Here is a 27,036-nt window from a genome sequence, read left to right as displayed (position 1 = left end):
ATGACCAGGCCATTTTTTGCTATTCAGCACTGCACTACTTTAACTGGTAATTATGCGGTCATGCAACACATACCCAAATGAAATTTGTATCATTTTTTTTTTTCACACAAATAGAGCTTTCTTTTGGTGGTATTTATTCACCAATGGGTTTATATTTTTTTTTTTGCTATGTAAATGAAAAAATATCCAAAATTAAAAAAAAAATAAAAAAATGTTTCTTTGTTTCTGTCATAACATTTAGCAAATAAATAATCTTTTTTCATAAATTCAAGTCAAAATGTAATCTGCTACATTCCTTTGGTGAGAATTACCCAAATCAGTGTATTCTATTTAGTCTGTAGAAAATGGATAGAGTCCACAAACTATGATATACCGTATTTATCGGCGTATAACACGCACTTTTTTCCCCCTTAAAATCAGGGGAAAATCAGGGGTGCGTGTTATACGGCGATCCCCGCTATTATGTGATCTATCGGAGCGATCGCTGCGATTGCCACCGACATTCACATAGCGTGTAGTTTTAAATATGGCGCCGCGGAGTTCGTAGGGACTCGGCGCAGCTGAACGAGCGTCGCCGAGAACACAGTGACTGGGCGGAGCCGAGATACACATAGCCGAGGGTTCTCGGCTCTTCTCGGCGCCGTTCACAGTCACGCCCAGTCCCACCATTGGACCTGTGTTATGTCCATCATAGGGACTGGGCGTGACTGTGAACGGCACCGAGACAGAAAAAAAGGTTCATTACTAAATGTATACAAAATGTAATAAAAAATGTTTTTTTTTTCTTTACTGTCACCAGTCCATATTTATTATCACTAAGGCTCGGTTCACACTGGGGCGACTTGTCAGGCGACCTAGTCGCCTGACAAGTCGCCTCCCGTTCTGTGCTATGGAACCGTTCTAATCGGAGCGACGCAAGTCGCTCCGACTTAGAAAAAGGTTCCTGTATTACTTTGGGGGCGACTTGGGGCGACTTGCATAGACTTCTATGCAGAAGTCGTCTCGCAAGTCGCCCCGGCAGTCGTTTGCAGGTCGCCTCGCTGAGGCGACCTGCAAGTCGTGCCGCCCATGTGTGAACCGAGCCTAACACACAAGTCATATGATGACATTGTACTGCACTGGTGACAGTATGTAAAAAAAAAAAAAAAAAACTGATTTTATTTAATTTCTTTATTTTTCAAAAAATTGAGACAAAAAAAATGACAATTTAAAAAAAAAACTCGCCGTGCCTCTTACTAAATACCTCGGACTGTCTAAATATCTGTCTGCTTTCCGAAAAGGGGGTATTTGGGGGATATTTTTACAGTCCTTGGCATTTTCGGGGTGTTGAGAAATTAGATAGTCCATCAGTTCATCAAGATTGATCAATCAAAAATATTCAAGATATCAATCGATATTCAGATATACCGTATTTATCAGCGTATAACACGCGCCGGCGTATAACACGCACCCCAAGTTTAGGAGGGAATTTTAAGGAAAAAAACTTTTGGGAGGGAAGTTTAAGGAAAAAAAAAAAAAAACTTACATTAAAATGCCCATCAATGCAGCCTCATCAGTGTTCATCTGCAGCCTTGCCCCAGTGGTCAGTGCAGCCTTGCCCCCAGTGTCCATTACATGATCGCCGCCGACATACACAAGTTTAGTGTGTAGTTTTAAATATGGCGCCGCGGAGTTCGGAGGGACTCGGCGGAGCTGAACGCCAAAAACGTAAATGTATTTTATTGGGATTTTATGTGATAGACCAACACAAAGTGGCACATCATTGTGAAGTGCAAGGAAAATGATAAATGGTTTTAATTTTTTTTTTACAAATAAATATGTGAAAAGTGTGGGGGGTACATTTGTATTCAGCCCCCTTTACTCTGATACCCCTAACTAAAATCCAGTGGAACCAATTGCCTTCAGAAGTCACCTAATTAGTAAATAGAGTCCACCTGTGTGTAATTTAATCTCAGTATAAATACAGCTGTTCTGTGAAGCCCTCATAGGTTTGTTAGAGAACCTTAGTGCACAAACAGCATCATGAAGGCCAAGGAACACACCAGACAGGTCAGGAATAAAGTTGTGGAGAAGTGTAACCGCTTTCCGACCAGCCGCCGTCATTATACTGCAGCGGGTTGGCTCTTCTGCGCTAACCGCCGTAGGTGTATGTCAGTCTTTGCACAGGAGATAGTTGGCGCGCCCTGCGGGAGCGTTGCCCGTGGGTCCGGAGGACTTGATGGTCGCCGGCGACCCGCGATCGTTATGCACAGAGGCAGAACGGGTAACTGGCGATTCCCTGTTCTGCCAGATGACATGTCAGAGATCTTCTGTTCCCAGTGATCTCTGTCATGTCCCTTGCAGCCCATCCCCCCTACAGTTAGAACACACCAAGGGAACACACTTAACCCCTTGATTGGCCCCCCCCCCCCCCCAGTGTTAACCCCTTCCCTGCCAGTGCCATTTATACATTGATCAGTGCGTTTTTTATAGCACTGATCAATGTAATAATGTCACTGGTCCCCAAAAAAGTGTAATTTGGGGTCAGATTTGTCTGCCGCAATGTCGCAGATCACCGCCATTACTAGTAAAAACAATAAATAAAAGTCCCTAAATCTACCCCATAGTTTGTAGATAACTTTTGCACAAACCAATCAATTTACACTTATTGCGATATTTTTTTTTTTTTATATTTTTTTTTTGGGGGGGGGGGGGATATGTATTATATCAGAAATTTAAAAAAAAAAATTTTTTCAAAACTGTCAGTCTTTTTTTGTTTATAGTGCAAAAGAATAAAAACTCCAAAGGTGTTCAAATACCACCAAAAGAAATCTCTATTTGTGGGAAAAAAAGGACGTCAATTTTGTTTGGGTGCAGCCGCCGCAGGACAGCACAATTGTCAGTCAAAGCGACACAGTGCCGGATCACAAAAAATGGCCTGGTTAAGGGGGCAAATCCTTCCGGGGCTGAAGTGGTTAAAGCAGTGTTAGGTTATAAAAAAAATATCTCAAGCTTTCAGAAAATGGAAAGAATATGGCACAACTGCAAACCTACCAAGACATAGCCGTTCAACTAAACTGACCGGCCGGGCAAGGAGAGCATTCATTAGAGAAGAGCCAAGAGGTCCATGGTAACTCTGGAGGAGCTGCAGAGATCCACAGCTCAGGTGGGAGAATCTGTCCACAGGACAACTATTAGTCGTGTTCTCCACAAATCTGACCTTTATGGGAGAGTGGCAAGAAGAAAGACATTGTTAAAAGAAAACCATAAGAAGTCCCATTTGTAGTTTGTGAGAAGCCATGTGGGGGACACAGCAAACATGTGGAAGAAGGTGCTCTGGTCAGATGAGACCAAAATTGAACTTTTTTGCCTGAATGCAAAACGCTATGTGTGGGGGAAAACTAACACTGCACATCACCCTGAACACACCATCCCCACTGTGAAACATGGTGGTGGCAGCATCATGTTGTGGGGATGCTTTTCTTCAGCAGGGACAGGGATGCTGATCAGAGTTGATGGGAAGATGGATGGAGCCAAATACAGGACAATCTTAGAAGAAAACCTGTTAGAGTCTGCAAAAGACTTGAGACTGGGGCGGAGGTTCACTTTTCAGCAGGACAACGACCCCAAACATACAACTAGAGCTACAATGGAATGGTTTAGATCAAAGCATATTCATGTGTTAGAACGGTCCAGTCACAGTCCAGACCTAAATCACATTGAGAATCTGTGGAAAGACTTGAAAATTGCTGTTCACAGACGTTCTCCATCCAATCGGACAGAGCTTGAGATATTTTGCAAAGAAGAATGGGCAAAAATGTCCCTCTCTAGAAGTGCAAAGCTGGTAGAGACATCCCCAAAAAAACTTGCAGCTGTAATTGTAGAGAAAGGAGGTTCTACAAAGTATTGACTCAGGGGGGCGCCATACAAATGCCCCCCACACTTTTCACATATTTTATTGTGAAAAATGTTGAAAACCATTTATCATTTTCCTTCCACTTCACAATTATGTGCCACTTTGTGTTGGTCTATCACATAAAATCCCAATACATTTCTGGTTGTAACATGACAAAATGTGGAAAATGTCAAGGGGTATGAATACTTTTTCAAGGCACTAATACTTGGGGGTTCTAAGTGAAAAAGTAAAAAAAATTGCCCCAGCAGGCAGCAAGTGGTTAATATGTTACAAACAGAATTGAATAAGGTCCCCTTTGCTGGCTAGAGATCTGTGGTAGATGCTCCACACACCACAAGTGAACAGTTCAGATATATTTTAATAGGTCGAAGGAGGAAACCAACATTTTTTTTCGAGGCCCCAACATAGCCGGCTGCATCAGAGTTTCCAGACCGATGACACTGCCTATGGACAAAGTTGCACGATTGGTGGTATTTAGACCAGTACAGTCTCAGGCACAGGGGTCTTCTTTATTTCCTAGCAGTGACGCTGCACTGCGGTGATAAGGATTCTTTCCTTGGCCTCCCTCTTCTGCCATTGGCTGGATGTGTGCAGGCCGAGCCTCGTACTGAGGTTATAAGCGGAAAGAGGCTCCATGGAGATGGGCCAGGAGTTTGGAGGTCTTTGGAAAAGCCTGAAGGCTGCTGAAGAAAACAACCATCATCTGCATTCAGGGAAGCGTCCTTCAATAACTGGAAGAGAAACAAAAGATCAGGTATTCAGAAAGAGATTTCTTCCAATCAGAAAACGTAATTTCCTGTGCATTCACTGGGACAGGAAATCAGGGTGAATGTTCCCAATGGGGACACAAACACCAACAGCAATTTTGACAGAGGTTCTAACCCCCTGGTGCCCAACTGGTGGCCCTTTGGCAGTTCAATGTGCAGCCCCTGGGCCCCTGCCAACTGTGTTTGTATGTTCTTGCCTAGACTGACTTCCAGCAGTTAAAGGCCAATTGAACTTTTAGTTTAAATCTGCTAAATACATGTCAGGTTCATAAAAGCAAAAGGTGTGCACAGCCTGAGTAGAAAAGCCAGTCCCCTGCCAGCATGCTGCAGAGTAGCACCCATGCTCTCTGTATGCGGAAGCAGCTGCCTCTCTGCACATGCCCACCCACTCCCCCCCCTGAGTCAGACCAGGAGCTCTCCAATCAGCAGGGAGCAGGAGCTTTTCAATTGAGAGGCTTATAGGGGTTGTGTTGAGCCTCTGAAGACCACAGCAAGGGTGCCACTCTGCAGCATGCTGGCAGAGGACAGGATTTTCTACTCAGGCTGTGGCTGCTTTATAAAAAAAAAGAAAAAGAAACACAACTGTAAAACTTTGCGCATCTTTTGGGAAGTAGCAATGTGGGTAGGTGACAATGACAAGGAAATGGCACCAACATCCCTGTAGATAAGTGTAGACAAGGGAAATTTTTGAGGGTGCCGGCAAAACAAGAAGAAGTCATTTCAATACTCCGCAATATGTATAAAAAAAATGACAAGATTTTTATTGCTACATACAAGACAAAGTTAAAAGTTTTTTTTTGGTACAGTGGAACCTCGGATTGCGAGTAAAGCGGTTAACGAGCGTTTCGCAATACAAGCACTGTATTTTAAAAAAACGTAACTCGGTTTATGAGTGTTGTCTCGCAAAACGAGCACAATTCAGGCCAAAGCGGTGGGCAGTACCGCTTTTGGCCTGAGGTGGGGGGGGGCGCCGGAGCCAAGCAGAGCCGAACGTCCGGAAATGCACGGAAAGGCCCCGAGTACAGCACGGCTGACCTCGGCAAATCTCGGGTAGGAAGTCTTTCCGAGGTTTGCCGAGGTCAGCCGAACTGTTCTCGGGCCTTTTCGGCCGTTTCAGAGGCTCTCCAGCCTCCCCCCCCCCCCCGCCTCTGCCCGCATGCGGTATTGCATCCCATTGAAGTCAATGCGGAATGAATTATTTTCGTTTCCGTTGACTTCCATGGGAAAACTCGCTTTGATATGCGAGTACTTTGGAACACGAGCATTCTCCTGGAACGGATTATGCTCCTAATCCAAGGTTCCACTGTATAAGTTATGTGCACATGTACAAGGAAACATCTAGAATTCAAAGCAGATGACAACATTGAATCACTCGGCAATATCATTGGAGTGATTGTCCCGACATGTTTCGCCACTCTGGGCTCATCAAGGGATGTTTTAAAGAACAATTAGATGTAACACTGCATAGAACGAAAGAAAATTAAAAACATTACATTGACTTAGAATACAATACAAAAAAAAAAATAGGAAATAAAAATAATAATGGCACGGTAGAGTCGGCTGTCGACTACCACGCCCATCACCAATCGCTCACCCATATGAGGATCTTTTGCCTGCGACTCAATGTCAAGAAAAACCGTCACTGGCTAGTGCACATAGGGAGACGCCAAATAGGGCCCGAAAAAATTGTTCGCCTGGAATCTAGCCAAAGGAGTAGTGCAAAAATGAATAAATGAAAATATCCTAAGTGAAATATAAATCTACTATAAAAAATAATTTAAGTGAAAGGGAGTGAGGGGAGGGGGGGAGAAAGGACTAGGAAAAGGAAAATAAGGGATGGAAGATGACAAGTAGGGAAGAAGGGGGAGGAGAGGGGGAAAGAAAGGATGGAGGGAAGGAGGGGGATCTTTTATTTTGATGCACCTGAAATGCATTTAGCTGATTTTAACTGAAAGTTCAATTGGACATTAAATGCCCAAATTCTCTGACCATCTCCTGTATCATGTCTGCAGTCTCTGACCATCTCCTATAATATGTCTGCAGTCTCTGACCATAACCTGTACTATGTCTGCAGTCTCTGACCATCTCCTGTATCATATCTGCAGTCTCTGACCATCTCCTGTATAATGTCTGCAGTCTCTGACCATCTCCTGTATAATGTCTGCAGTCTCTGACCGTCTCCTGTATTATGTCTGCAGTCTCTGACCGTCTCCTGTATCATGTCTGCAGTCTCTGACCATCTCCTGTATAATGTCTGCAGTCTCTGACCATCTCCTGTATAATGTCTGCAGTCTCTGACCGTCTCCTGTAGTATGTAAAAGAAAAAAACTGCGCTGTTTCCAAACCAACAACTACAGCTGCAGCTCAAAGTGAAATGTACACAATCATAAATAGATAAACGTAAGGAGCTGCACTTCTCAAAAAACATAGTTACATAGTAGGTGAGGTTAAAAAAAGACACAAGTCCATCAAGGCCAACCTATGTGTGTGATTATATGTCAGTATTACATTGTATATCCCTGTATGTTGCGGTCGTTCAGGTGCTTATCTAATAGTTTTTTTTAAATTATCGATGCTCCCCGCTGAGACCACCGCCTGTGGAAGGGGATTCCACATCCTTGCCGCTCTTACAGTAAAGAACCCTCTATGCAGTAAAACTGCTTTTCTTCTAATTTTAATGAGTGGCCACGAGTCTTGTTAAATTCCCTTACGTGACGTAAAAGGCTGCCAGGGAACATCAGAAGGAGAGCGTAGCTGCACTGGACACAGCGAGTGAATAATAGAGCATTGAACCCTCACTGTGTCCTTTTATAGAACTCCCAGCACAGCAGGGTATCAATATTATAATAAATCACACAGGCAGCACAGTAAGTGCTCGTTTAATTTTTTTTTTTTTTTTTCGTTTATCAGATCATTTCATTTAGATGCGGCATTCGTTATTTCAGAAAAATTCGTTACGTTCAGTTTGCCAAATTTGGAAGGAAATTCCAATACCTATAATTTAATAGTTTATAAATAATAATAATAAAAACTATAATAATGGTTAATAATTTAATTATGTTAGAAAATACGAAAAACAAAATTATCCAAATGTTTTTCGTTCTTTCGAATTTCGTTTTAGAAATTTTTTTTTTTTTTAAATTCAAATAGTCTTTCGTTCATTCAAAAGCAGAGCCATGATAGAGCCATGATAGGGATATGATAGAGATATTATAGAGCTATGATAGGGCCATGATAAGGCCATGATAGGGCCATAATAGGGATATGATAGGGCCATGATAGGGATATGATAGAGATATGATAGAGCTATGATAGGGCCATGATAAGGCCATGATAGGGCCATAATAGGGATATGATAGAGCCATGATAGGGATATGATAGAGCCATGATAGGGATATGATAGAGATATTATAGAGCCATGATAGGGCCATGATAGGGATATGATAGAGATATTATAGAGCTATGATAGGGCCATGATAGGGCCATGATAAGGCCATGATAGGGCCATAATAGGGATATGATAGGGCCATGATAAAACCATGGTAGGGCCATGATAGGGATATGATAGAGCCATGATAAGGCCATGATACAGTGGCGTAGCGTGGGGGGTGCAGGGGGTGCCGTGGCCCCGGGCGCGACATTTAGGGGGGCGCCAGTATGTGCCACTGGCTGCCTCCTCCTAATTTCAAATTCCTGTGTACCCTGCGCTCCGGCCGCCATGTTAAGTGTCCGGCGCCCTGTGATTGGGCGTATGGGGGTCATGTGAGGCGTAGGGCTGGCCTGTCCTCGATCGCTCCTGAAGTCCCGCCTCCGCACATGACCCCCCATACGCCCAATCACAGTGCGCTGGACACTGAACATGGCAGCAGGCAGAGCGCAGGGGAGAGAAGAAACAACGTGAGCCGCCGCTGTCTTCTCCTCCTCATCCGGACTGATGCAGGCCAGGATAAGAGGTGAGTGAGACTCCCTCGTGAGAGTCTTGTTACTGGCCGGGGGGGCGGCGGGGTGAGAGAGAGAGACTGTAGGCAGGACAGTATAGTGTAGTATAGTGGTCAGTATAGTGGACAGTGTAGTGTAGTATAGTGGTCAGTATAGTGGACAGTATAGTGTAGTATAGTGGTCAGTATAGTGGACAGTGTAGTGTAGTATAGTGGTCAGTATAGTGGACAGTGTAGTGTAGTATAGTGGTCAGTATAGTGGTCAGTATAGTATAGTGATTAGTATAGTGTAGTTTAGTATGGAGGTCAGTGTAGTGTAGTGGTCAGTATGGGGGGCAGTGTAGTGGACAGTATAGTGTAGTAGTCAGTGTAGTGTAGTATAGTGGACAGTGTATTATGGTGGTCAGTATAGTACAGTATAGTGGTTAGTGTAGTATAGTAGTTAGCATAGTGGTCAGTATAGTGTAGTTTAGTATGGAGGTCAGTGTAGTGTAGTATAGTGGTCAGTATGGTGGTTAGTGTAGTGGACAGTATAGTGGTCAGTATAGTGTAGTGGACAGTGTAGTATAGTGTGGTGGTCAGTGTAGTGTAGTATAGTGGTCAGTATAGTATAATGGACAGTGTAGTGGTCAGTGTAGTGTAGTATGGTGGTCAGTATAGTGGACAGTGTAGTATAGTGGACAGTGTAGTGTAGTATGGTGGTCAGTATAGTGTTGTGTAGTATAGTGGACAGTGTAGTATGATGGTCAGTATAGTGTAGTATAGTGGTTAGTGTAGTATAGTATAGTGGTTAGTATAGTGGTCAGTATAGTGTAGTTTAGTATAGAGGTCAGTGTAGTGTAGTGGACAGTATAGTATAGTGGACAGTGTAGTGTAGTATAGTGGACAGTGTAGTGTAGTATAGTGGACAGTGTAGTGTTGTATGGTGGTCAGTGTAATGTAGTATAGTGGACAGTGTAGTATAGTGGACAGTGTAGTATGGTGGTCAGTATAGTGTAGTATAGTGGTCAGTGTAGTATAGTGGTCAGTGTATAGTGGACAGTTTAATGTAGTATAGTGGACAGTGTAGTATGGTGGTCAGTATAGTATGGAGGACAGTGTAGTGTAGTATAGTGGTCAGTGTAGTGTAGTATAGTGGACAGTGTAGTATAGTGGTCAGTGTAGTGTAGTATAGTGGTCAGTGTAGTATGGTGGTCAGTATAGTGTAGTATAGTGGACAGTGTAGTGCAGTATAGTGGACAGTGTAGTGTAGTATAGTGGACAGTGTAGTATAGTGGACAGTGTAGTGGTCAGTGTAGTGGACAGTATAGTGGTCAGTGTAGTATAGTGGACAGTATAGTATAGTGGTCAGTATAGTGGTCAGTGTAGTATAGTGGACAGTATAGTATAGTGGTCAGTGTAGTGGACAATGTAGTGTAGTGGACAGTGTAGTTCTCAGTGTAGTGGACAATGTAGTGTAGTGGTCAGTATAGGAATCAGGTAGGTCAGTACTATTGTATTTGAAGGGACTCAGGGATAGGAAGTCCACAGGTTAGGGGGGGGGGGGGGGGCGCAAATTACTTGCCTTGCCCCGGGTGCTGACAACCCACGCTACGCCACTGCCATGATATAGCCATAATAGAGCCATGGTAGGGCCATGATAGGGATATGATAGGGATATTATAGAGCTATGATAGAGCCATGATAGGGATATGATAGAGATATTATAGAGCTATGATATAGCCATGATAGGGATATGATAGAGCCATGATAGGGCCATGGTAAGGCCATGATAGGGATATTATAGAGCTATGATAGGGCCATGATAGGGATATGATAGAGATATTATAGAGCTATGATAGGGCCATGATAAGGCCATGATAAGGCCATGATAGGGCCATAATAGGGATATGATAGGGCCATGATAAAACCATGGTAGGGCCATGATAGGGATATGATAGAGCCATGATAAGGCCATGATATAGCCATAATAGAGGCATGATATAGCCATGATAGGGATATGATGGAGCCATGATAGGGCCATGATAGAGGCATGATATAGGCATTAATATAGCCATGATATAGCCATGATAGAGGCATGATATAGCCATGATAGGGATATGATATAGCCATGATAGGGATATGATATAGCCATGATAGAGGCATGATATAGCCATGATATAGGCATGATATAGCCATGATAGGGATATGACAGAGATATGATAGAGCCATGGTAGGGCCATGGTAGAGGCATGATAGAGGCATGATAGGGATATAATAGGGCCATGATAGGGATATGATAAAGCTATGATAAGGCCATGATAGGGCCATGGTAGAAGCATGATAGGGATATGATAGAGCTATGGTAGGGCCATGATAGGGATATGATAGAGCTATGATAAGGCCATGATAGGGCCATAATAGGGATAGGATAGGGCCATGATAGGACCATGATAGGGATATGATATAGCCATGATAAAACCATGGTAGGGCCATGATAGGGATATGATAGGGCCATGATAGAGGCATGATATAGCCATAATAGAGGCATGATAGGGCCATAATAGGACCATGAAAGGGATATGATAGAGCCATGATAGAGCCATGATAGGGCAATGATAGAGCCATGATAGAGCCATGATAGAGCACCTGCTTACTGTGCTGTCTGTGTGATTATTGCGACATTCGTTATTTCAGATAAATTCGTTACGTTCGGTTTGCCAAATTTGAAAGGAAATTCCAATACCTATAACTTAATAGTTAATAAATAATAATAACCTATAATAATAGTTATAATTAAAATAATAATAATAAAAACTATAATAATGGTTAATAATTTAATTATGTTAGAAAATACGAAAAACAAAATTATCCAAATGTTTTTCGTTCTTTCGAATTTCGTTTTAGAATTTTTTTTTTTTTAAATTCAAATAGTCTTTCGTTCATTCAAAAGCAGAGCCATGATAGAGCCATGATAGGGATATGATAGAGATATTATAGAGCTATGATAGAGCCATGATAAGGATATGATAGAAATAGTATAGAGCTATGATAGAGCCATGATAGGGATATGATAGAGATAGTATAGAGCTATGATAGAGCCATGATAGGGATATGATAGAGATAGTATAGAGCTATGATAGAGCCATGATAGGGATATGATAGAGCTATGATAAAACCATGGTAGGGCCATGATAGGGATATGATAGAGATATTATAGAGCTATGATAGAGCCATGATAGGGATATGATAGAGATATTATAGAGCTATGATAGGGCCATGGTAGGGGTATGATAGAGCTATGATAAAACCATGGTAGGGCCATGATAGGGATATGATAGGGATATGATAGAGATATGATAGAGCCATGATAGGGATATGATAGAGATATGATAGAGCTATGATAGAGCCATGATAGGGATATGATAGAGATATGATAGAGCTATGATAGAGCCATGATAGGGATATGATAGAGATAGTATAGAGCTATGATAGAGCCATGATAGGGATATGATAGAGCTATGATAAAACCATGGTCGGGCCATGATAGGGATATGATAGAGATATTATAGAGCTATGATAGAGCCATGATAGGGATATGATAGAGATATTATAGAGCTATGATAGGGCCATGGTAGGGGTATGATAGAGCTATGATAAAACCATGGTAGGGCCATGATAGGGATATGATAGGGATATGATAGAGAAATTATAGAGCTATGATAGAGCCATGATAGAGATATTATAGAGCTATGATAGGGCTATGATAAGGCCATGATAGGGCTTAATAGGGATATGATAGGACCATGATAAAACCATGATATACCCATGATAGAGGCATGATATAGCCATGATAGGGATATGATAGGGCCATGATAGGAGGCATGATATAGCCATGATAGAGGCATGATAGAGCCATGATAGGGCCATGATAGAGGCATGATATAGCCATGATAGAGGCATGATATAGCCATGATAGGGATATGATAGAGCCATGATAGAGGAATGATATAGCCATGATAGAGGCATGATATAGGCATGATAGGGATATGATAGAGATATGATAAAGCCATGGTAGGGCCATGGTGGGGCCATGGTAGAGGCACGATAGAGGCATTATAGGGATATAATAGGGCCATGGTAGAACCATGGTAAAGCCATGGTAGGGATATGATAAGGCCATGATAGGGCCATGATACAGGCATGATAGGGATATGATAGAGCTATGGTAGGGCCATGATAGGGATATGATAGAACTATGATAAGGCCATGATAGGGCCATAATAGGGATATGATAGGGCCATGATAGGACCATGATAGGGATATGTTTGAGCCATAATAGAGGCATGATAGAGCCATGATAGGGCCATAATAGGACCATGATAGGACCATGATAGGGATATGATAGAGCCATGATAGGGCCATGATAGAGCCATGATAAGGCACCTGCTTACTGTGCTGTCTGTGTGATTACTGTAATGCTGATGATCATAAGACGGTGAGATGCTGCTACTTTACACTTCATTTGGGTGAAGCAGTAAAGATGTGCAGCAGAGCTGCATTTTTACTGCCCTCCAAACAAAGCCACTTTAACCTCTTCCCGTCCAGCGATGTACCAGTACGTCTCTGGATTGGAAGGGTGATATCTCGGTCATCACTGCAGCAATGATATAATTTTTTAGCCCCAGCAATTCTGCACAAACTAAAAGTAATCCTAGTGGCTAAGAAGCCGCTGGATTATTTTTCCAGGCAGTGGAAGAGGGTCCCTCAACCACCACCTTTAAGATGGGACCAGTAGCATCCAGTTCCTTAGACACAGTGAGAGGGGTGGATGTCGTTCCTCCCACTGTGTGACGTCACAAACCAGGAGTGGCGAGAATTGTATCACTTCCGGTTTTGTTATCATGTAAACAATCCATTACCGGCCTGAACAAGCATCTGATCAGACTGATCTTGGTTTGATCAGGTGCTTTGGAGGCCAGAGGACAGATAAGAGGGTCTAAAAGACCCCAGATATCTCCATAAACAGGACCTGTCATGGCCTATACTATCACAAGGGATGTTGTACATCCCTTGTGAAAGGAAAGAACAAAGAAAAAAAAATGTAAAAGATACAGTGTAAGATTTTTTTATTTAAAAAAAAAAAAATACAATTTAAACTGCCCCCACTCCTTTGTGCAATTGCAAACACACACATATATGTAAATGGCAACAAACCTGCATTTTGTTTTGAGCCGAGGTCAGGGGTGGGGTCAAGGGTGTGGTTGAAAGAGGCCCCATCAGGTAGGCTGTGCGGAGGCCCCATGATTTCTAACAGCGGCCCTGGTGACTCGGCTCAGGTGCCCCCATAGCAAGCTGCTTGCTGGTGGGCACTCAACAGGAGGAAGGGGCCAGGAGCACCGATGAGGGACCTGAGAAGAGGAGGATCCGGGCTGCTCTGTGCAAAACCAACTGCATAGAGGAGTTAAGTAAGCATGTCCTCCAGCCAATGTATGTCCTCCGACACCTGCTGATTAGCGAGGAGAGACACAGAACAGAGCTCTGCCTATGTAAACAAGGCAGAGCTCTGTCCTGTCAGTGGGGGATGTGCGGGATTTCGGTTCCCTGCAAAGCAGGGACCGATTGTATGATTGAGTGCTAAGGCTGCTTTCACACTGATGCGCTACAGTTTACCTGCACCGTGGGTTCAGCGCAGTGCGCCTGTGGCTTTCCTGTGGGTTAGCTGCACTTTGCCATAGAATTCTATTATATCCTGCAGGTGTGATGCACTTTCTGAAAGCACACCAAACCCACAGGTAATAACAGAAGTCTATGGCTCAGTACGGGTAATAATAGAAGTCTATGGCTCAGTACGGGTAATAATAGAAGTCTATGGCTCAGTACGGGTAATAACAGAAGTCTATGGCTCAGTACGGGTAATAACACAAGTCTATGGCTCAGTACGGGTAATAACAGAAGCCTATGGGTCAGTACAGGTAATAACAGAAGTCTATGGATCAGTTCAGGTAATAACAGAAGTCTATGGGTCAGTACAGGTAATAACAGAAGCCTATGGGTCAGTACAGGTAATAACAGAAGTCTATGGGTCAGTACAGGTAATAATAGAAGTCTATGGGTCAGTACAGGTAATAACAGAAGTCTGTGGGTCAGTACAGGTAATAATAAAAGTCTATGGGTCAGTACAGGTAATAACAGAAGTCTGTGGCTCACAGGTAATAACAGAAGTCTATGGCTCAGTACAGGTAATAACAGAAGTCTATGGGTCAGTACAGGTAATAACAGAAGTCTATGGCTCAGTACAGGTAATAATAGAAGTCTATGGCTCGGTACAGGTAATAAAAGAAGTCTATGGGTCAGTACAGGTAATAACAGAAGTCTATGGCTCAGTACAGGTAATAATAGAAGTCTATGGGTCAGTACAGGTAATAACAGAAGTCTATGGGTCAGTACAGGTAATAACAGAAGTCTATGGGTCAGTACAGGTAATAATAGAAGTCTATGGATCAGTACAGGTACATTGCACCGCACCTGCAGATCAATGTGAAAGCAGCCCAGTGTAGCGAGTGCAGAGTGCAGATATCCCCATTGCTGTTTGATTTTTTATTAAAAACTGACCTCAATCTTCACTTCTTCCTCAGGATTCCTGCAGGTATCGTTGGCGGTTGCTGTCCCCCAGGCGGGTATGGCTGGCGGCTGCTGCTGGCTGTCCCCCTGGATGAATACAGATGGTCGGTTTTGCTGGTACTTCTGGCGGGTATTGTGGATACTGCTGGTGGGTACTGTTGGTACTACTGGTGGGTACTGTTAGCAGTTACTGCTAGCGGTTATTGCTGCTGGGTACTCCTGGTGGGTATCGCTGGCGGCTGGTGTCCCAGGCAGAGTACATTTGGTATCACTCCGCCTGTGACAGGAGCCGGCACTATACAGGACTCATTGGCTCTGCTCTCTACTGCAGCCGCATGCTTACTCTAGCGACGGCTCCATTCACACGATTCTCGGGGATGGCGGGTCGGAGAACCCGTGATCTGGGCTTGCTGACCGGCCACCCCAGAGCAGGAGGTGGCGGGTCACATCAGAGGGTTGCGTGGGCCAGCAGTTGGGCATATAATATTAGTAGTGATCACTGTATTGGTGTCACTGGTTCCCACAATGTGTCAGTCAGTGTCAGATTGTCCGCCGCAATAATGCAGTCCCGCTAGAAGTCGCTGATTGCCGCCATTACTAGTATGAATAAACAAATATAAAATCCAGTATATATCGCATAGTTTGTAGATGTGATAACGTTTCTATAAACCAATCAATTTACACTTAGGCCCCTTTCACACTGGGGCGGTTTGCAGGCGCTATTGCGCTAAAAATAGCGCCTGCAAACCGACCCAAAACAGGCGCTGCTGTCTCTCCAGTGTGAAAGCCCCGAGGGAGCGGTGCGCTAGCAGGCCGGGAAAAAAAGTCCTGCTAGCTGCATCTTCGGAGCGGTGGAGGAGCGTTGTATACACCGCTCCTTCACCGCTTCTTCCCATTGAAATCAATGGGACAGCGCGGCTATTCCACCGGCAAAGCGCCTCTGCCTTTCTCGGCCGCTAGCGGGGGGTAAAATCGCCCCACTAGCGGCCGAATACCCACGGTAAAGCGCCGCTTTACCGCCGATGCCCCCCCCGTGTGAAAGAGGCCTTATTGGGATATTTTTACCAAAAACATTTCGCTTAAATTGATGAAGAAATTTGATTTAAAAAAAAAAAAACAATTATTGGAAATGTTTTATAGCGGGAAGTAAAAAGATATAATTTTTTTTTTCAAAACTGTAGTTTTTTTCCTGTTTATGGCGCAAAAAATGTAAAAAAGCAGCGAGGTGATGAAATCCCACCAATAAAAAGCGCTATTTGTGGGATAAAATGATAGAAATGAGATTTGTGTACGGCGTCACATGACCGCGCCATTGTCAGGGAAAGTCACATGTGCGCTTCAAGAGGCGATTCTGCCGCCACTCATTATGACACCAAAGGGGGAACTTTGTCCCCGGAGGAGCCCAGAGCGCCCCCTGATGGGGGATCTATCAGACATTTTAGGGGGGTTTAGCTGGGGCCCCCCTGATTCCATTCTGTATGATCAGAGGAGAGCAATACCCCCCCAGGGGAAACCCTTGGGACAGTCAGAGATTACATACATGATACAAGAGTTAGAGATTACATACATGACACACGGGACGATCATAGATTTTATATATATGACACATAGGACAGTCACAGATTACATACATGACACACGGGAGTGTCATAGATTACATCTATGACACACGGGACAGTCACAGATTACATACATGACACACGGGAGAGTCATAGATTGCATACATGACACAAGGGACGGTCAGAGATTACATACATGACACAAGGGACAGTCACAGATTACATACATGACACAAGGGACAGTCAAAGATTACATACATGACACACGGGATGGTCAGAGATTGCATACAAGACACAAGGGACAGTCATAGATTACATACATGACACAAGGGACAGTCACAAATTACATACATGACACACAGGACAGTCATAGATTACATACATGACACACGGGATGGTCAGAGATTGCATACAAGACACAAGGGATAGTCATAGATTACATACATGACACACGGGACAGTCATAGATTACATACATGACACACGGGACAGTCATTGATTACATACATGACACAAGGGACAGTCACATATTACATACATGACACACGGGACAGTCATAGATTACATACATGACACATGGGATGGTCAGAGATTGCATACAAGACACAACGGACAGTCATAGATTACATACATGACACAAAGGACAGTCACAGATTACATGCATGACACAAGGGACGGTCACAGATTACATACATGATCACGAGATGGTCACAGATTACATACATGACACAAGGGACAGTCACAGATTACATACATGACACACGGGACAGTCACAAATGACATACATGATCACGAGATGGTCTCAGATTACATACATGACACAAGGGGCAGTCACAGATTACATACATGACACACGGGACAGTCACAAATGACATACATGATCACGAGATGGTCTCAGATTACATACATGACACAAGGGGCAGTCACAGATTACATACATGACACACGGGACAGTCACAAATTACATATATGATCATGGGACGGTAACAGATTACATACATGGCGCAAAGAACTTGAGGTGCCCAATAATTGTTAATGGCGCCCCAAATGCGATGATCAGACGTGTGTTCTGTCTTGTGGAAAAGCTGCATGCCTTAAAAGTTTCTAAAGCTTCTATAATGTGTTTGTCACATATATGGCGGCCCATTCAAGTGAACGGGTTCCCCTATGTGCGAAATACAAGGAAATGTGATGAGGAATGTTTGTTATGTGAAGTATACAGGGATCTGAGGGATGGTATATAGAAATGTGATGAGGAATGTTTGTTATGTGAAGTATACAGGGACCTGAGGGATGGTATATAGAAATGTGATGAGGAATGTTTGTTGTGTGAAGTATACAGGGATCTGAGGGATGGGATATAGAAATGTGATGAGGAATGTTTGTTGTGTGAAGTATACAGGGATCTTAGGGATGGTATATAGAAATGTGATGAGGAATGTTTGTTATGTGAAGTATACAGGGATCTGAGGGATGGTATATAGAAATGTGATGAGGAATGTTTGTTGTGTGAAGTATACAGGGACCTGAGGGATGGGATATAGAAATGTGATGAGGAATGTTTGTTGTGTGAAGTATACAGGGACCTGAGGGATGGTATATAGAAATGTGATGAGGAATGTTTGTGTGAAGTATACAGGGATCTGAGGGATGGTATATAGAAATGTGATGAGGAATGTTTGTTGTGTGAAGTATACAGGGATCTGAGGGATGGGATATAGAAATGTGATGAGGAATGTTTGTTGTGTGAAGTATACAGGGATCTTAGGGATGGGATATAGAAATGTGATGAGGAATGTTTGTTGTGTGAAGTATACAGGGATCTGAGGGATGGGATATAGAAATGTGATGAGGAATGTTTGTTATGTGAAGTATACAGGGATCTGAGGGATGGTATATAGAAATGTGATGAGGAATGTTTGTTGTGTGAAGTATACAGGGATCTTAGGGATGGTATATAGAAATGTGATGAGGAATGTTTGTTATGTGAAGTATACAGGGATCTTAGGGATGGGATATAGAAATGTGATGAGGAATGTTTGTTGTGTGAAGTATACAGGGATCTGAGGGATGGTATATAGAAATGGCTGGACAGAGATTCCTGGCACATGGAGAGACATAGAGATGTCTTCAATGGCTTCTTGCTCAGCACTGCAGTGACAACTCTCTGCACTTCTAGGCTGGCTTCATATTCACCTCTCTCCAAAATCCTAAAGTTTTGTGACTTTGTTCCCCTCCCCAGCAGATGTACTACTCCATCCAAAGCCTGGAGTTCAGTGACAGTATGATCTGGAGGGAGGGGGGGTCAGAGGTCAGGACTCAGGGAGGAGGAGCTGAACAAAGCTTCCTACTCACCCTGACCAAACACAACACTGACGAGGGGGAGTTTCAGGCCTGGAAAGTAATGCACCTCCAGGAACTCCTCCCTCTTCCATGGGCTACACCCCCATCCTGCCCACTCAAGCAGCAGCCTGCAGGAGATAGGCTGGGAACCTGCAGGGGGTGGGGACTCCAGTGTCTGGCATTACTGAAGTCAAGCCATCAGACAGTTGCAAATCAGTGGTCATGCTATCAGACGAGTATTTTTTGGTTGGATTTTAAACACAAAAACTAAATATAACATAATGGATATGTGACAGCTCTGTATAATCATTATATTATATGTTACATCACCCTCTCTAACATTTACAATACAGTATGATTTTACTGTGGAAATTTAAAGATACAGAGCCCCAAATACCAACCCATTGGCTATATAGTGACATTTTTCCAATACTTCTAAATGGGTTCAAAAAAAATTCTCCCATTGGACCAATACGTTTACAATGTAGATGTGTCATACACACCCCCCTCTATGATATCTTACAATACGGTAAGATTTTACTGTGAAAATTTAAAGATACTGAGCCCCAAATACCAACCCATTGACTACATAGTGACATAATTGCAAATTGGGTTCAAAACCAATTCTCCCATTGGACAATACGTTTACAATGCAGATGTGCCATACACACCCCCCTCTATGATATCTTACAATACGGTATGATTTTACTGTGGAAATTTAAAGATACAGAGCCCCAAATACTAACCTATTGACTATATAGTGACATTTTTCCAATAATTCTAAATGGGTTCAAAAAAAATTCTTCCATTGGACCAATACGTTTACAATGCAGATGTGTCATACACACCCCCCTCTATGATATCTTACAATATGGTTAAATTTTACTGTGGAAATTTAAAGATACAGAGCCCCAAATACCAACCCATTGGCTATATAGTGACATTTTTGCATAATTGCAAATTGGGTTCAAAAAAATTTCTCCCATTGGACCAATACGTTTACAATATAGATGTGTAATACACACCCCCCCGCTATGATATCTTACAATACGGTAAAATTTTACTCTGGAAATTTAAAGATACAGAGCCCCAAATACCAACCCATTGGCTATATAGTGACATTTTTCCAATACTTCTAAATGGGTTAAAAAAAAAATCTTCCATTGGACCAATACGTTTACAATGCAGATGTGTCATACACACCCCCCTCTATGATATCTTACAATACGGTATGATTTTACTGTGGAAATTTAAAGATACTGAGCCCCAAATACCAACCCATTGACTACATAGTGACATAATTGCAAATTGGGTTCAAAACCAATTCTCCCATTGGACCAATACGTTTACAATGCAGATGTGTCATACACCCCCCTCTATGATATCTTACAATATGGTATGATTTTACTGTGGAAATTTAAAGATACAGAGCCCCAAATACCAACCCATTGGCTATATAGTGACATTTTTCCAATACTTCTAAATGGGTTCAAAAAAAATTCTCCCATTGGACCAATACGTTTACAATGCAGATGTGCCTTACACACCCCCCTCTATGATATCTTACAATACGGTATGATTTTACTGTGGAAATTTAAAGATACAGAGCCCCAAATACCAACCCATTGGCTACATAGTGACATTTTTCCAATAATTCTAAATGGGTTAAAAAAAAATTCTCCCATTGGACCAATACGTTTACAATGCAGATGTGTCATACACACCCCCCTCTATGATATCTTACAATACGGTAAGATTTTACTGTGAAAATTTAAAGATACAGAGCCCCAAATACCAACCCATTGACTACATAGTGACATAATTGCAAATTGGGTTCAAAACCAATTCTCCCATTGGACCAATACGTTTACAATGCAGATGTGCCATACACACCCCCCTCTATGATATCTTACAATATGGTATGATTTTACTGTGGAAATTTAAAGATACAGAGCCCCAAATACTAACCTATTGACTATATAGTGACATTTTTCCACTAATTCTAAATGGGTTAAAAAAAAATTCTTCCATTGGACCAATACGTTTACAATGCAGATGTGTCATACACACCCCCCTCTATGATATCTTACAATATGCTTAAATTTTACTGTGGAAATTTAAAGATACAGAGCCCCAAATATCAACCCATTGGCTATATAGTGAGATTTTTGCATAATTGCAAATTGGGTTCAAAAAAATTTCTCCCATTGGACCAATACGTTTACAATATAGATGTGTAATACACACCCCCCGCTATGATATCTTACAATACGGTAAGATTTTACTGTGAAAATTTAAAGATACAGAGCCCCAAATACCAACCCATTGACTACATAGTGACATAATTGCAAATTGGGTTCAAAACCAATTCTCCCATTGGACCAATACGTTTACAATGCAGATGTGTCATACACACCCCTCTCTATGATATCTTACAATATGGTTAAATTTTACTGTGGAAATTTAAAGATACAGAGCCCCAAATACCAACCCATTGGCTATATAGTGACATTTTTGCATAATTGCAAATGGGTTCAAAAAAATTTCTCCCATTGGACCAATACGTTTACAATATAGATGTGTAATACACACCCCCCTCTATGATATCTTACAATACGGTAAAATTTTACTCTGGAAATTTAAAGATACAGAGCCCCAAATACCAACCCATTGGCTATATAGTGACATTTTTCCAATACTTCTAAATGGGTTAAAAAAAAAATCTTCCATTGGACCAATACGTTTACAATGCAGATGTGTCATACACACCCCCCTCTATGATATCTTACAATACGGTATGATTTTACTGTGGAAATTTAAAGATACAGAGCCCCAAATACCAACCCATTGGCTATATAGTGACATTTTTCCAATACTTCTAAATGGGTTAAAAAAAAATTCTCCCATTGGACCAATACGTTCACAATGCAGATGTGTCATACACACCCCCCTCTATGATATCTTACAATACGGTTACATTTTACTGTGGAAATTTAAAGATACAGAGCCCCAAATATCAACCAATTGGTTACATAGTGACATTTTTGCATAATTGCAAATTGGGTTAAAAAAAATTTCTCCCATTGGACCAATACGTTTACAATGTAGATGTGTCATACACACCCCCCTCTATGATATCTTACAATACGGTAAAATTTTACTGTGGAAATTTAAAGATACAGAGCCCCAAATATCAACCCATTGGCTATATAGTGATATTTTTCCAATACTTCTAAATGGGTTAAAAAAAAATTCTCCCATTGGACCAATACGTTTACAATGCAGATGTGTCATACACACCCCCCTCTATGATATCTTACAATGCGGTATGATTTTACTGTGGAAATTTAAAGATACAGAGCCCCAAATACCAAACCATTGGTTACATAGTGACATTTTTGCAATATTTCAAATTGGGTTCAAAACCAATTCTCCCATTGGACCAATATTATTATTATTATTATTATACAGGATTTATATAGCGCCAACAGTTTGCGCAGCCCTTTACAACATGGGGCAGACAGTACACTTACAATACAAATCAATACAGGAGGGATCAGAGGGCCCTGCTCGTTAGAGCTTACACGTTTACAATGCAGATATAAACACCCCAGATATATATAGATATATATAAAGAGTCCAAAGGGTTGCTGCACTTAAAAACTTTCGGTTGCTTTATTTCATGTAGTCACATGGAAAAATTACAAAGCAAGTACAATCTTTCCAGACGTAATCATGACATTAAATGCCTATATAATGCAGATATGGATGGATTACGTTTCGGGCTAGTATGCTTGCACCCTTCCTAAGATCCATCAGAGCATATCTAACAGGTTTACTGCAATCAATCCTTTAAATACAAATTAGTGGTATACATCACCTGTGGAAACAATATGGTTGATTGATTCAATTCATAGTATATTCATCACCTGTGCAGATACGTGTTTTTTACACCATAGACACAAGATCTAACAATTAGCGGCCGATATCCTTATCTCATCATTCTTATTCTCCAAATGTGTTATATGAACCTATGAAAAATACATACATAGATAGAATGAGCATACCCATATACAGACCTCCCTATTTCGAAACACATTTCTATGTTTTTTTCATTTTTATTATCACTTATAAATCAATACTGTTAAATAAACAAATAAAGATCCAAATCAACATTTAAACCATATGGAGCAATAGTATTTAGAAAATGTATCCAATAAACTTCTCTTTTCCTCAAGGTTATTTCACGGTTACCCCATCCCCTCCTATTTTTCTCTATTCCCTCCAGGACCATATACTTTAATTGTGATGCATTATGTCCATATTCCACGAAATGTCTGGCTAATGGTAGTTGTGTTAATTTGTCACGTATTGAATATTTGTGTCTTGCTATCCTGTCTTTTACTTTTTGTGTAGTTTCTCCAACATACACTAAACCGCATGGGCACTTAATGGCATATATGACATATGATGATTGGCAAGTGTAATACCCACGTATAGGGTTATTGAAGCCCCTATGTGGATGTGCAAAAACTTTTCCTTTTATCATGGAGTTGCATTGTATGCATGACAAACACGGATATGATCCAAGGTTTTTTTGTCCTAAAAAAGTTGGTTTAATAAATGTGGATGTGGGTTGGTCCGATTTTATTAGTTAGTCGGTCCCGTATTGTTCTACCTTTCCTATATGAGGACATGGGGGGGATTCCAGAATTCCTGTATCATCGGATAACTAGTTCTTAAAAGGTTCCAATGTTTTTTACTTATCTTAGAGATGTTTTTAGAAAAAGGGTGGTATTGCATAATAAAGGGAATTCTCTTTGTTTCTCTATGGGTTGTTACATTATGGTCAGTATTGAGAGATTCCGTATCAACTAAGGTTCGGGGGTATCTTTTATTGATGAGTTTATTTTTCATTTCTTTGAGTCTCTGGTCACCGCACAGGGGATCACTCACGATCCGCTGTACCCTCAGCATTTGACTTTTTGGAATAGACGAGATAGAAAACATTAGGGGGATGAAAGCTGTTAAAGTGTAATAACTGGTTATGATCTGTGGGTTTCACATACAGATCAGTACTAATCTGTGTGTTACTCAACTTCAATGTAGTGTCGAGAAAAGTAATCCTGTTATTACCAATTTCAATATTAAATTTCAGGCCAGGTATTAAATAGTTAATATATTTATCGAACAGAAATAGGCTCTCCATGTTGTCATCCCATATAGCGAAAATATCGTCCACAAATCTATACCAACAATGGCAATGTTGGAGAAATAGTTAATTCACATAAATAAAAGAGGTTTCTATCATATTCATAAATGCATTTGCATATGGGGGTGCAACATTTGAGCCCATCGCTGCCCCATTTAGTTGCAAAAAATGAGTATCCTTGAAGAGAAAATAGTTTTCCTCAAGGACAATTCTCAACAGTTCTAGAAGGAACAAGATCTGTTCAGTTTTATAGATACCTGATTGGGTTAACAGTCGTTGACATGCCTCTATTCCCAAACTATGAGGGATGATAGTAAACAGACTGGAGACGTCCCATGATATCAGGACGGAATCTGGTGACAACTTAATATCCTGAATTTTAGTCAAGAAATCTGTAGTGTCTTTGATATACGATTTGATATTTAACATTAATGGTGTTAGACATTTGTCCAAATATTGTGCTAAACAGGTTGTCACAAATTCCATACCCGATACAATGGGATGTCCCGGGGTTTTTTTTGGGTCTTTATGGATTTTTGGTAACATATATAATACTGGTGTAACCGGATATTCACACACCAAAAATGTCATAGTTTCGTCATCAATAATTTTATCCTTAACCGCATTCATAAGGATTTTTTTGATTCTTTTTTGTACTCTAAAGACTGGACTAGAATCAAGTTTTCTATATGTAAGGGTGTCACCAAGATGTTTCATCACTTCATTTTCATACATGGGGGTGTCCATTACCACAATAGCTCCCCCCTTGTCAGCCGGTTTGATGGTGATATCGCGCCGGGCTGACAAGGAGTTTAATGCTGTAATCTCATCTTTATTCAAATTATGGGGTATATGATCTCTTTTATTCCTATCACATAAGAATTTCTTTATGTCATTTTCCACTTTGTCTATATACACCTCCACTGCAGCACATGATGTAGGGGGTACTTTAGTGCCTTTCAATTTTAAACCCATATTTTTAATTGATAATGTAAGTGATTCCTTATATGTGGTAATCGACCCACCTGATAAATGTGCTTTAAATCTTAATTGTCTGTAAAATCTATACAAATCCTGCTTAAGTACAAAATCATCCATTCTTTCTTTAAGGCAAAAGCCCAAACCCTTATTTAATACACTAAGTTCGGCTTCAGACAAAATAATGGAGGAAATGTTATGTACCAGGTTTTCTTCTAGTGTCTCTGTCGGTTCTGCCGTCTGGTAGTTACACCTCCCGTTGCGTCTTTTCTTGATTCTCCGGCCGCCCCTCCTGGTCCGGGTTCGGTCATATTTGCTGGTAAAAAAGGAGTAGTGGATGCGTTGTTTGATGATCCAGTAGATGTGATAGATGAGATGGAGCTAGCGAATTGTTTGCGCTGTATTTTCCTATGTCCTTTTGGGTGATGGTATATGGGATCCATCCAGTTATAGACACGATCACTTTTGTAGTCTTCCCGGTCCCGCTCAAGTTTTGTATGTTTGCGAAGCTGGACATTAGTATGAAATTTCTCCAATTTATCTTTGTTAGTTTTCTTAAATTCCATTAGTTCCTCTTGATTTGAACATTGTTGTAGTTGTTCTTCTAATTGGACAATCTCCTGCTGTACAAGAGTTCTTTCTTGTTGCAAAAATTGTACAGTTAATGTCATGATATAAAAGGAACATTTATTTAGAATTTGTGCAAACTTGGTTTTGAAGTCCATATTTTGTGAAAATAAAGTTGGAATTAAACGAACTCTTAATCCTCTGGGGATCATTTGCATCTTATAGTATTCCGCTAGTGTTACCTCGTGTAGTTCCATTGTAATAGCTCTCTGTGTAAGCTTCTCCATTTTCTTGATTAGTTGTATTGGGGATGACTGGGTCAGGAAATCTCTAGATCCCATAGTGTCTGTGAAGATCCTTGAGGTCTCAGTTTCAGAGAAAGAGTATAAGCCACTCGTTGCCATCCTTGTGATGATTCCACACAAAATAGCCGGTGCTCGTTCTCAAGGGAAGAATATATTCAAATCGTAGAGGAGCCGCACCCAGCTTACGATTCACTGCCAGCAATCAGGTCTTCCCACCGACCTTATATATAGAAAAAGAGTCCAAAGGGTTTCTGCACTTAAAAACTGGAATTCTGGAATCCCCCCATGTCCTCATATAGGAAAGGTAGAACAATACGGGACCGACTAATAAAATCGGACCAACCCACATCCACATTTATTAAACCAACTTTTTTAGGACAAAAAAATCTTGGATCATATCCGTGTTTGTCATGCATACAATGCAACTCCGTGATAAAAGGAAAAGTTTTTGCACATCCACATAGGGGCTTCAATAACCCTATACGTGGGTATTACACTTGCCAATCATCATATGTCATATATGCCATTAGGGGCCATGCGGTTTAGTGTATGTTGGAGAAACTACACAAAAAGTAAAAGACAGGATAGCAAGACACAAATATTCAATACGTGACAAACTAACACAACTACCATTAGCCAGACATTTTGTGGAATATGGACATAATGCATCACAATTAAAGTATATGGTCCTGGAGGGAATAGAGAAAAATAGGAGGGGGGGTAACCGTGAAATAACCCTGAGAAAAAGAGAAGATTATTGGATACATTTTCTAAATACTATTGCTCCAAGTGTTGATTTGAATCTTTATTTGTTTATTTAACAGTATTGATTTATAAGTGATAATAAAAATGAAAAAAACATAGAAATGT

General features: G+C 41.3%; 1 long non-coding RNA gene across 1 annotated transcript; it reads right to left on the bottom strand.

Moving 5' to 3' along the window:
- Positions 1–4,235: 4,235 nt before the first annotated feature.
- Positions 4,236–15,342, bottom strand: LOC141147820 (uncharacterized). The gene is made up of 2 exons (XR_012245155.1): positions 15,195–15,342; positions 4,236–4,626 (listed from the first exon to the last, which is right to left on the bottom strand). It is a non-coding gene; the product is annotated as an uncharacterized lncRNA (long non-coding RNA).
- Positions 15,343–27,036: the final 11,694 nt, after the last annotated feature.

This window comes from Aquarana catesbeiana, linkage group LG06 (assembly GCF_042186555.1).
Source record: "Aquarana catesbeiana isolate 2022-GZ linkage group LG06, ASM4218655v1, whole genome shotgun sequence".
In the NCBI taxonomy this organism is placed as follows: Eukaryota; Metazoa; Chordata; class Amphibia; order Anura; family Ranidae; genus Aquarana; species Aquarana catesbeiana.
Note: the sequence above shows the minus strand (reverse complement) of the source record. Positions and strands in the feature narration are given on the sequence as shown.